The sequence below is a fragment of the Sceloporus occidentalis genome, unplaced genomic scaffold, assembly GCF_023333645.1.
Source record: "Sceloporus occidentalis isolate IW3139 unplaced genomic scaffold, rSceOcc1.0.p SCAF_6, whole genome shotgun sequence".
Taxonomy (NCBI): Eukaryota; Metazoa; Chordata; class Lepidosauria; order Squamata; family Phrynosomatidae; genus Sceloporus; species Sceloporus occidentalis.
The window spans coordinates 137,244,475-137,257,877 of NW_028316986.1; the positions used below are offsets into that span (position 1 = coordinate 137,244,475).

The 13,403-nt window shown below is 39.2% G+C and overlaps 1 protein-coding gene across 1 annotated transcript in view; it reads right to left on the reverse strand.

Annotated features, from left to right (window-relative positions):
• ERICH1 (glutamate rich 1) overlaps positions 1–13,403 on the reverse strand; it is an 86,254-nt gene that overhangs the window by 66,500 nt on the left and 6,351 nt on the right. The gene's annotated exons all lie outside the window — the stretch shown is intronic.

Consider the following 13,403-nt stretch of genomic DNA (forward strand, 5'->3'; position numbering starts at 1 on the left):
AGCATTCCTTTTAGGGTCACCATAAGATGGAAATGACTTGAAGGCATACAACAACAACAACAACAACAACATGACAGCCCCTGTCAGTATGACCCCCCCCCTCGCCCCACATATCTCCTTCATTTTATTTAATAAAAGACACTGAGCAAAAACTCAAAATGTTGTCCATGACAGATAGTGTTCACTGGAGATTCAACTGAGAACCACTTACCAAATAGCACTTTGGTTGAGCCCACAGTTATAAGGCATAAATAATAATAATAATAATAATAATAATAATAGAACTTTTATTTGTATCCCACTTTTTGTAATAAAACTGTCAAAGCGCCATGACATTTTAGAAGGAACTTTAAGCCAGGGATGGGCAAAGTGCTGCCTCCAAGTGGTCAAAGATTTAGTTGCCCTCAAATAACCCAAGCTGACTTCTGAGTTGTGTAGAGGGAATTTTCATCATGTCTGGAGACCCTCGCTCCCGGGCCTCTGGGGTCAAAACAAAATTTGCAAAATTTCTCAAAATCATTTTTTGCCCACAAATGCCCACCCAACTTGGTGTGTGTGGCTTTCCCACCATGTTTCAGGGACACCAAGAGCCAATTTAGGCCCAGAAGTGGCATTTTTTGAAAATAGGAAGTAAATGGGAAGTGACCACTTTGTGTTGTGAAAAAAGAACTTTCTTAGACCTAAAACATAACATGGTGAAAATACTCTCCATATCCCCTAGGGAACATTTGGTGACACACACATACACTGATTTTGGGGAAGACTAGGTGTGGAGGTGGGGGTGCGGCAGTCAAAGGTTTTAATACAGCTCCTGTTGTCTGCCACAGTTGCGCATCCTGCTCTAAAGAAAGAAAATGAGCACCTGTTTTCAAGAAAACAAACTGCTACAAAATTGGGGACATACTGTAAAACATATAGAATAAAAATGATAACTTTTTGCAAGAGGGGTTTATGAACACACACACACACACACAGAGTGGGCCCCTGGTAGCCATTGGGGTTTGGTTCCAAGACCTCCCGTGGATACCAAAATCTGTGGATGTTTAAATCCCATTAAACATAGTGGCATAGTAAAATGGTGTTCCTTCTACAAAATAGCAAAATCAAGGATTGCTTTTTTGGAATTTATGTATTTTTTGATATTTTCAAGGCGTGGATGCTTGAGTCTGTGGATAAAAAATCCGTGGATACAGAGGGCTGACTGTATATTTTAAAAATCTCATTGGGGCACAGTTTTAATTAAACCCTATTCACACATGTACGTACCTAAACACACAGACATGGGTGGAAAGTGACTTCTGGATTTGCTGGACATACTTTGGTTCCTTTGTGGGTAGTAGAAGAATGTGTTCCAAGTTAATCTGCTGTCTCCAGAAACAAACTGGGCATGGGGTGTGAAGGGTCGAGGGTGTGAGGGTTTGGGGGTTGCTTGCTGCCCAGATCTTTATTTGCCCACTTTTGCATTCATAAAACCGAGGATGGTAGTCTCCCCTCCTTCCCACGTCTTCTCTACGGTCCCCCAAAATCTCTGAAGTCCTTTGGAACACATTTTCACAAGAGCCACGGGTAGGAAGGAAGAATTCCCATGGTAGTTTTAGCCTACAGGTAAAATGCCAAGGATATTTTCACATCTAAACTAAGATGTATAAATAACACTGGCATGCACAGACACAGGCTTCTCATGACTAGGATGATGTGGAACCCTTGGGCCACTTTTGTGGCATTGGAGAAAGCCTGTATCTATAATGGGTTGGGGGCGTGAAGAGTGGGCATGTATTAAGCACTATTTATATATGATTTTTGTTCATAAATCAGGCTTATTTGGAGATCCATACAAAGCACTTTGATATTAGTAAGTAATTTCAGAGTAAAAGTACACACTTCACTGTACATGGAGTGAGGAGTTTAATATCTTATGTTTTGAATGAAGCAAAAATTAAATTGAACAGCTGATTATTTTTACCACCCTGGACAAAACAATGCAACATAGGTATTGCTTGTCAGCGGTTCTTAGAACTAAGCTTCCTGGCATCTCATTATTCTATCCCGTTGTTGCCACCACCTTATACTTGCAAGCACAAGTGGCTACTAGTCACTTACTCATATAAAATTATAATTAATTAGAATTAAACGTCAGACTTGAGTTTTTTAAAAATGTGGTACTAATGAGAAAGCTTAGGTATGTTTCCTTCAATTCTTTACCCTCAAAGCTTCCCAAAGTTGTTACTGAATGCTTTGTCATTATGATGCCATCCAGGTTCACACAGAGAATTCACAGCTCTGAGGAGAAGTCTTCAATAATGTCCCTCTTCACAGTGGAGTTTTTCAACTGAGAGACAGAAACTCGAACAGAAAAATGACAGCTGTGCCTCAGGCAGCATATTCTAAATGGCCAGAAAAATAATTAGAATATTGCCTAGGGACAAAAATGCCTCTCGGGTTTTTGTTTTTTTTATGAATTCCCAAGTACCAAAATTGTAACTGCATAGACAATGCAGATTTCTTCTCTTTCACATCATGCACCTTACACTGAACAATGAACAGTACTCAATTTGAATGGGAACAGCACACAAGCTGCTTTAGGAAAAGAAATATACTTGAGAATACATATGGGAAATCTTTGCCTTTTAGCATGGATCTAGATATGCCTGTAGGGAGACCTTTTCTCTGCAAATTTCGGTATAAAGTGGATACCTCATGGGGTGTGTGCACAGAGGAGAGCAGCCTTCAAAAGAGATGGAATGAGAGCAGCACACATCAAATTCTATTATGTTACTAAAAGAAACAGCTGGATTTGCTGTTTTGAGACTGGGGATATTGTAAGCATGATTACCAAAGATATCTCTTTCTCTCACACACACACATACACACACAAGCATGTGCACAAGAGAGAAAAATACAGAGAGCAGAACAGCAGTCCTGTGGCTTTGCAACTAAAGATGGTTGTGGCATTCTTTGGCCACATGATAATTATTTTTCTGGCAATCAACTGTACTATGTACAGCAGCATAATTTGTCATCATATAGCTGCATAATGAATGCTTACCAGTTTTCTTGTCCTCAGCAAGTGAGGGTGTCTCGACACACAAAAATGGAGAACTACTGTGAGATTTTCCGCCCCCCATTTTAAAACTCTTGCATTTCCCCTGAAAACATTGGCCGAAGGGCTGTTTGTATGTGTATTTGGGGGAAATCACTGTTGAAAGTAATATTTCAAAGGAGACCAGAGATATATTTACTCGACCTGATTAATAAAATTCCAAGCATAGCAAGAAAAGAACACTGGAAACAAATGCTGCATATGGTAACCACAGCAAGAATTCTACTCGCTCAACATTGGAAATCGAATATCATTCCAACAATAGATGATTGGTTACTGAAGCTGATAGAAACTAAACAGATGGACAAGCTGACATGTTGGATTAATGGTAATTGTCAGAAAAGTCAGAATTAGAATGGAATAAGATAACAGAATATTGTAATCAAAAATGGAACACCGAACACCTTAAGAGGAATGGGAAGGTAGAAAGAAATAGAAGAAGAGCTGAAAGGAGAAAATAAGAAAAGAAAAAAGGTAAAAACAAACAAACAATAAATTGTAAAGATACTGAAGTAAGAAATAATAAGCATCCAAAAATCAAAGTGGAGAAAATTCTAGAAAGAAAATTCACAAACCAGCAAAACAGAAAGGAAGTGAAAATACAAAGGAAAATAGACTCATTGTATGCATATAACAAAGAATAAAGAAAAAGGAAACAAAAAATAATTTAAGATTTAAGACACAAAAAATGAATAAAATAAATATAAAGTTAAATACAAAATTAACATTTTCGGTATATAAGATGCAGAATGTAGATTGCTATATTGATATAAACTGATGACTGTAAAGCTACTGAATATCTAAAAAATTGTAACGTAAGATTAGTTTAGCAATAGAATAAAAGCGGAACTCATAAATGTGACTATAATTTATGTTAGAAATGAATTTGACTTTTATGTAATTATGTTTTTAAGTGGTACAATATTGTTTGGTATGGAAAAGCTTTAATTGAAAAAAGGGGGGGGGGAGTAAGAAAAAAATTCCACACAAAATAGTGTGTTTTGTGCTAAATACTCTATTTTCTTTGCAAATACTGCTTTTTGAACTAAAATAATGCTTTTCTATTGCCTTTTTCCATCACAAAAAAATTCTGAAATACAGTAAACGATCGAAACTTTTCTTCTCAAACCAAGGGAAAAAGTTGTCTATATGGGCTGGGTCAAGAAAAAAAGATTCCACATGCTATTGGAGAGACCACTCAGTGCCAAGCAAGATGCTCTTGGAAGGCTTGGAGGTTGTTCAACAACTGCGATACCATCATCAAAAAGGTCCTCTCCATAGTGATCATCTGCTTCACGACATTTGACAGAGGCCTTTAAAACAAGGCACAAATGCTCTTATAACCATATATAGAGGGGGATAAATGTTTAGATTTTTTTGTTCTTTCACGAGTGAAAGAGCAAAATGCATGAAGATTTACATCCCTACAGTGCACCAAGTGTACTCTTTAGAAGGACCTCTGTTACAAAGTTCCAGGACAGAAGGAACCCTAGCCAAGTCATAAGTCAGAGTCCGTTTTCATATAAGGGCAATGCTGAAAGTAACTCATGACGCCACACCAAACATGGAACTTTACTCTCCTAGCTTGCTAGTTTTTATACCACAATGGTGTGAAGTCAACAGAGTGCTTTCTTCATCATGCATCAGATGTTTGGGAGGAAAATAACCATTACTTCAGAGGCACTGGACAATCTCCTCCAAGCACTTAAGAAAGGAGCTTACATAATGCATCTCAATATCTAGTTATTTCATTTTCAAAAATTTCCCCCTGTATCTTCTGTTCCAGTAACTGTCTCATGGGGTCAGAGAACTTCAATAAAAATTAATGATGGGAGGAAAAAAATACAGCAACATCTAATGATACAGTTTGAAGTGAAATTACCATGCTGCCTGATACTCCAGCCTAGGCTATAACCAGAATCTGTTCACAAACAATGCAACATGATCATAGGAGGTGCAGAATGCATGAAGAGAAAATTACCCCCCTGTTTTGCATTTTCACTAGAACCAATTACATAGTGCATTAAATTGCAGAGTAAGTAAAAAAAATGCAGTAACATCTGTTACCCTCTTTCTTTCCTCATCAAGAAGTTCTAACTAGAGAGATAATCTAGGAATGACCTTTTCAATGCTCCGTGCTTCATGCTTTGCTTACTATTTATTATTGTATTTAAACAGTTCCTCCATTAAAAGTTATCTGGCCAGTACGTAAGCATACATAACATAAAAAATAAGCTATTCAAAATTAAAAGAGTCAGGAGACACAGACTTTTAAACTTTTAAACTTTCTTTCTCAAACCAAGAAAATAAGTTGTCCAGTTGGTCTGGGTCAAGAAAAAAAGATTTCACATGCTATTGGAGAAATGACTAAGACAGTGCCAAGCAAGATGCCCTTGGAAGGCTTGATGGTTGTTCAACAACTGGGATACCATCATCAAAAAAGTCCTCTCCATAGTGATCATCTGCTTCTTAAGGTCCAGGTAGAAAACTACAGAAGAAGTCAGTTTCTCAGGTGAACATGTCCTGAGCCATTTCATCTTATTCCTTCCGAGCAGAGTCTTAGGAGAGTATCTGAAGGTCCAGAAAGGGACATATAGGAGCAGGCAGTCTCTCAGGAAAAGATGTTGAAACAGACATGGTTTCCTCTCCCTCAATGATGAAAGTCCTTGCCATTTTTCAGTTAATTGGAATTCTGTCGGGTCATCTGCCATCACCTTCTGGCCACCTGAGTACCCAAATGGTGATGGTGATTAAGCCATATAGTCAAAGTACCATTAATACTCCACTTAAGCATTCTTAAGTATTGGAATTTCAGGATAAATGATAATTTTCAAAATAAATTTATAAGTAATAAAATTTCAGGAGGAATGAGCATTATCTTTATTTACATTTCAATTAATATGGCATGTAGCCCAGACTGAAACTGAAGCTGGTTTCCTAATGATACATCAAAGAAAGAAGGAATACATGCTCATATATCTAATTGCCTGAATTAGTTCTGATGTATAATAAGTCTAGAAATTTTAGTCAAAAAGTTGACCCCAAAAACCTAGGTCGACTTATCCACGGGTTGATCTAAATATTATATTTTAACTCTTATTAAAAAAAGAACCATCCCTGGTAAAAAGCAAGAGTGCAATCAATCCTGGAAGCACTGACCTCTCTCTCCTCTCTCTTCCATCCATCCTAGTGTGAGCCAAAACCATTATGCCTGACAGAATTTTGCAGGCTCTTTGACATTGTTTTCCTTTACTTCATCATTTAGATCTTTTGTTGAATGTCCCTAAATTTTACTGTCGACTTATCCAAGGGTCGTATCAAAATCCATAATTTTGCCCCCAAAACCTGCCTCGTCTTATACATGAGGTCGACTTATAGTTGAGTACAGTGCGCCTGCGTCATACGCGGGTGCGCTATCCACGGCTTTCAGCATATGTTGAAAGCTGTGCAGGAGCGCATGGGATGGCGTGTCCCATTTGGATGAATGGGGCACATGCCCATGGCGTGTGCATGCAGCCGCGTCACCTCATGCACGAGCTCCATACGTTTGAATGGGGCTTGAGCATGCACAGTATTTGGCTTAGCCGGGGGGGGGGGGGGGTCCAGAACGGATCCCCCGTGTAAACCATGGGCAGACTGTATATACGGTATGTCTGCACTCTAAACCAGTGGTTTCCAAACTTTGGTTCTCCAGATATTTTGGATTTCAGCTCCCAGAGTGTCTGATTGTTGGCCCAATTGGTTAGGGTTTCTGGGAGTTGAAGTCCAAAACATCTGGGGAAGCAAAGTTGCTCTAGGCTACATTAGGTTAATTCTGACCTTTACAATCAGGATTCAAAGTTGACAACTGTGTAATCTGTCTTGTAACAATGTCGCAAGCCATTTTATCTTAAGTCTTTAGAGCAGGGCCTCAGAAGTGTACCTGAAAGTCCAAGGTAGGGATTGGCAATCTCTCAGGTGAACATGTTCCAAGCCATTCAGTCTTAAACCACTACTTTTGATTCCCGAAACCATCTAGAGGTCAGAGCACTTGATGAAACTGTCTTGCCAATGTCTTCAGGTTCCAATAACCAAAAGGCAAACAAAACTAGACCAGAGGGTGCTCTGGACACCTCCACTAGTAATTCTACATTAGTTGTGGAATCCAAATCCAAACAGGCGGGTTTTTTTAAATTAAAATATCTGTGCAACTACTGTTTTGACTAAAGGTAAGAATAATCTTTAAAACATTTTTTAAAAAAAATTTAAAATGGGCCAATAGATTTTACAAACATCTAGGAAGTGGAACGGAACTATTAAAAACCTACCCATGTCACTGAAACCAGTCTTCATGGTCCAACTAAAGAGAAGCCAAACAGAGGGCCAATGAGTCTGACTTCTTAGGGTGTGAATGACAGAATGAAGAAAGTTACTGCTGAAAAGGACATACATAGGAAATATCACCCTCAAAATGTCTTACAAATGTATTCCAGTGTGCTATCAAGGATTCTAGCACAGCTCTTAAGCGCTAGATTTCAAAAGGCATCTTACCACATTGAAAAGCTCTAATGGGATGATACTGAAAGGATATAATAGTGAAGAACAACTGTATCTGTGGCCCATTGCTACTACACCAGGCCAGACTCTCTGGTATTTGAACTGATTCCTCTTCAGTTTTTCACAATCTGCGTTCCAGTCTTCTCCTCCTCATTCTATTGCCCTCATATCCATCATACCCCTCCCTCAAGGGAGTGTAGGGCATCTACTTGGTGAAGATTATGTTGTGTCTGTCACCTGAGCCACTTCTCCTTTTCAGAAGGCAAGCAGAGCATGGGCATAGGGTACAGAGTAAGAACCACACCAATCAGAAAATTGCCATTTAATTGCCAGGTATTTCCAACAAGTTGGAGAGCACCATGGTAATGCTGGGATCACCACAGGACTTGACTGATGTCTACAAACAATTCTCTAAGTCCAGCCTTTCTCAACCTTTGTACCCTGGAAATAATTTCCAGGTATCAGGGAATCTCAGCATATAAATTATTATATCTACAGATCAAAACAAACTCCCTATTTTTCAATCACAGTCTCTCACAGAACCTCTAGCAACCTCTTGAGGAACACAAGTTCCATGGAACTCTCGTTGAGAAAATCTGTTCTAGGTCACAACAACCAAGTAGGATTGCTTTGAGTAGCCACAGCTCATAAAGCACTCTAAATTCAAGTGAGCTAGTGTAGCTATTCCTGCCAAATTTCAGTGGGATACACAACTAAATTCCTGTTCATATTACTAGTTGAGGAGCCCCTGGCATTTGGCTTAATTTGAAACACAAGTTACAATGATTTGGACCTTAAAATCTTCTCCAGCTGAAATGCAGCACTCAATAAAAGAAAGTCCTCTACAAAGTAAAATAAGTTTATAATTAGAAAGCAATGTGAAGACATCGTCACTTAACATTGTTACGGAGGAAAATGGTGAAATAAATTATTTGTAACGATAGCAGTAAGGTCAGTGTTGCCCTCCAGATTTTAATAGCTTTAATCTTAGCTGCCCTCTGCAAAACTGACATACCTTTGCTAAAGTTAATGCATGTAGTACTCTAACTTGCCCATTCATTTTCGGCTCCACTCCTTCCTTCTACAAAACTGCATATTACCACACGTTCAGAGGTTGCAAGAAGGACTTGCAAAATAGCCAGAATCCTGAGAGACATCTACTCTGAGCTATTCCCTATGGAATATTCCCTATTAAATCATTTTTACAGAATCATTTCATTCTGTGTATTTTAGACGCATGCTTGCAGATTCAAGGAAAAGTATTTTATTCAATTTGTATTGGACAACTGTTTGTATATAGAGCCCGAAGTACCATACCCCTTGAAAGCTAGGAAACATTTATATTGTTGATCAATATGTACTTGACACCTTATAAATCAAATGGTAAAGCACAAGGTGCCTGCTGCTAGGAGCCATGACTGCTCTTTCCCACATACACACATACCCGAGGGCAGCTTCAAAATCGGACATGCCTTCTCAAGCAGCAATGAACCGTGCAGTCTGCTGTTCAGCAGTGCATTGCACTTCTAGTCCTGGATGAGAGATAAAGTCCAATTTAAAAGAAAATAAATGATATGCCTCAATGTCTGTATGTATTTTGGACTGATGTAAGTGCACATTTAACCAGGCACTCATGCATTTTCTGCCACAGTAATACAACTGCTATTTTACCAAAATGGGTGGTGCAAGCAAGGTAAATGAAGGCATGGAAGAAGCTTTGTTTTGTAGCAATACAGGGTTGTGGGCATTTCAAAGTCAAGGTGGTAGAAGTAATATTATTAGTTACTTTTACCACCATGCACTGGTATCTCCAACATGGTACCTGCAAACACCTCCCTGCCTGGCAATCTCAAGACTCATTCCCTCTGCTCACATTTTTCTTCTTTTTAGTTGAAAAAAGTTAATGGGAAATTGGTATGCTGCATTGTGAAGCATCAGCTTTCAGTGCTAATTTTATTTCTGGCACATGGAACCAGAATAATTATTGGGGGAAAAAACAGAAGGTGGCTATAGAACAATGGTTCATTCTGAACATAACAAACTACCCAGAAAAAAAAGTACCATGTATACTTGACTATAAGTCGACCTCACGTATAAGTCAAGGGTAGGTTTGGGTGTAAAAATTATGGATAAGTCGAGGGTAAAACTTAGGTGAACGTAACAAAGGATCTAAAGGATGAAGCAAAGGAAAACGATAGTAAAGAATGTACAAAATTCCAACAGGAATAATTGTTTCTGCTCACATTAAATGCTGGATGGATGAGAGAGTAGAGGAGGGTCAGTGCTTCCAGGATAACTTATACTCTTGCCTTAATAAGAGTTAAAGTACAGTACTTACATTAACCCGTGGATAAGTCAACTCTGGGTTTTTTGGGTCAATATTTGACTAAAATTTCTAGACAAATACATGAGTATATACAGTAAGGTTCAGAGTTGTAACAATGATAGGGGAGTGAGATATTTTGCCTATGCTATGTGTGCTCATTCGCTGGCTCACTCACTTTGGTATATTGTGTTCCATCTGAGTTTCATGCATGTATATTCTGCCTGGAGCATCACCAACTTGCCCTCTCAGATATGGACACTTTGTTGGTTTTATGGGGAAAATACAAGATGTGGCATTTCAGGCTTGGATCTGTAGACGGTTTCTTAGCCAAGTTATTTGTTTCTGAACATGCTACAAGCAGAAAAAAATATGTTCAAAGGAGTGGTTTTGTATTTGAGAACTCATATGCCATGCTACCTTATACTTTGGGGGTAGGTTACTTTTCTTTTAGCCTCCTCAGTTTGCCTCCCAGAAAATGTACATTTTTGTGGCTGGCTATGTCCACTGTAGAAGCTATTATATATACAAACAAGTTCCCAACTATGGTAACCATTTTGTGTGGCCATACATTTTCTCAGAACTCCAAATGTCCCCACAGGTGTGTAGAATACCAGACCTGAAGCAGAAAGACCTATGTTCAAAGCTTTCCTAAAATATGAATGTTAATACCTAATCCTTCAGCCCAACATCATGTTTTAGTTTAATTATCTCAGCAGGGATGCTATAAGTATTTGGGGAGTGGGGGTCATGTATACTATCTTGAGTTACCTGGAGAAAACATAGGGTAAAACGTTAAGTAAATAAATTTTTATTTAAATCAGAAGCCTTTAAAAATAGTATAACTTTTGACAGATAAATGCAAGTAATTTTTCAAAGCTGCCTTTGCTACTTATGTGTTGACATACAGTTTCAACACATAAATATGTCAGCACTCCTATGCTAACATCTCTCCTATCACCAATTCAGTCTGTGCAAACTTGTGGAAATGAAAATCTCTATCTCAATTTTCTCCAAATCCCACTGGGAATTCTGCTCCCGTCTGTTTCACACTGTGTTGCACAACCTTGTTTTTGACTCCCACATGAATATTTGATATGTATTTTCGTCCCAGTGGCAAGAAGCTGAAAGCTGCACTGGGATTTTTAACAGCCTTGCAAGCCACAAATTGGAGAAATCTGTATGAATGTTTAGTTAATCTTGTTTTCTTTGCCATACTTAATCTAGTTTCAAGTGAAAGGACTTTTGGCAGTAATAAAGAAAGCAAAATAGCCATGCCTGATAACGACATTGCCATTTCAACATCCTATTCCAGTAGCAACCCATATTACCAATACAGATGGCATTTACAGAAGGCATTAATCCACTCATGTGACAACTAGAACATCATGGTGGCATCACCCTGCCATCCACACAAAGGAAGTCTATCCATTCTCCCAAGAAAACCCCATACAGCATGTATATTGTCAGAGCTGTACTGAACAAGAAGTCTCAGTCACAAACTGCAGGATTGCTTCCAGACAAAGGTTTGGAAACCCTGTCAATCAAACAGCAGCTATCACTCTTTTGCCAGGGCAAGGCAGGGAAGGAAAAACTGTCATTTCCTTTAGCCAGCCAATAATGTTAGTTGTGTTTGTTGTTGTGTGACTTCATAGAATTATAGAGTTGAAACAGCCCTCAAGGGCTATCCAGTCCAACCCCCTGCCATGCAGGAATACAGAATCAGAGAAACCCCCCCCCCCCCCCAACAGAAGGCCATCCAGCCTCTGTTTAAAAACTTTCAAAGAAGAAGACTCCACCACTTTCCAAGGGAGTATGGTCCACTATTGAACAGCTCCCAGTGTCAGGAAGTTCCTCCTAATGTTCAGGTAGAATCTCTTTTCTTGGAACTTGCATCCATTGTTCCGTGTCCTATTCTGTGGAGCAGCAGAAAACACACTTACTCCATCCTCAATATCCCCTTCAAATACTTAAACATCATCTCTTAATCGCCTCTTCTCCAGGCTGAACATATTCAGCTCCTTGGGCCTCTCCTCATAGGACATGGTTTTCAGGCCTTTTACCATTTTGGTTGCCCTCATCTGGACAGCTCCTGACCAAAGCAGAATAGAGTGGTATTAGCCTAGGCACTGTACTTCTATTGATAAAGTATAGAATTGCATTGGATTTTTTAGCTGCCGCATCACACTGCTGACTCATGTTCAACTTGTGGTCTACTAGGAGTCCTAGATCCCTCTAACATGTATTGTTGTCAAGCCAGGTGTCCTCCATCCTATATCTGTGCATTTCATTTTTTCTACTTAAGTGCAGTACCTTACATTTCTCTGTGTTGAAATTCATTTTATTAGTTTTGGCCCAGATTTCTAACATATTAAAGTCATTTTGAATTTCGATCCTCATTTCTGAGGTATTAGCTCCTCCTCCTAATTTGGTGTCATCTGCAAATGTGATAAACATGCCCTCAGTTCTTTCATCTAAGTCAATGATAATTTCAAGTTGTTTCCAGCTTATGGTGAACCTAAAGTGACCCTATTGCGGGGTTGAGACCCATCATAGCATAGTGGCTTGAGTGTTGGACCATGATTCTGGAGACCAGGGTTCGATTTCCAGCTCAGCCAGGAAACCTTGGGCAAGTTACATGTTCTCAGCCTCAGGGGAAGGCAATGGTAAACTTTCTATGGGCAAATCTTGCCATGAAAACCCCATCATCTTAGGGTCACCATAAGTTGGAAACAACTTGAAGGCACACAACAACAGCTAGGCCTCCCTATTTGGTCATTCCCCTCTTTGCCCTCCCTTTTGCATGGAAGGGCTACCAGATAAAAGGGGCCTGGAAGCCCTTCATAAAATTGTGGTTCAATGAGTGCTGATTAATGGCACATCATGGTCTTGAAGGGAAAGATCAAATAAAGCATCATAAAGCTTGATTTTAGTCCCTGTGCTTTCTAACATTTTTATAAGTGAATTCAGTAGGGGAAAATGGGGCTACTTATCAAACCTGCACATTACAAGAAGGAAGGAGGGATAGTTAACCTTATATGAGACAGAATCAAGATACCAAGAATCTAAATAGGCTGGAACACTGGACTGAAACTCACAGCATTAGATTGAGAAGAAGTAGTACATCCAGACACAAAAAAGGTCACAAATAGAAAATGCTAGGTGTAAAAAAAGGACCTAGTTGTCTCAGTTAATCACAAGGTAAGAATGAGTGAGCAATATGAGGCTAAGGAAGATAACACAATCTTAGGCTGCATCAAAAGCAGCACAGTGGCCAGATCACGGAAAGTAATACTTTTGCTCTATTAACCACAATGGATTTGAAGTACCATGTCCAGTTCAGGGTGCTTCGCTTTAAGCAAGCTATTGGCATCCAGAGAAGAGGGCCCATCATGGTCAGGGTGACCAGATATCATCCTTTTCCAGGACACATCCTAAATTGCA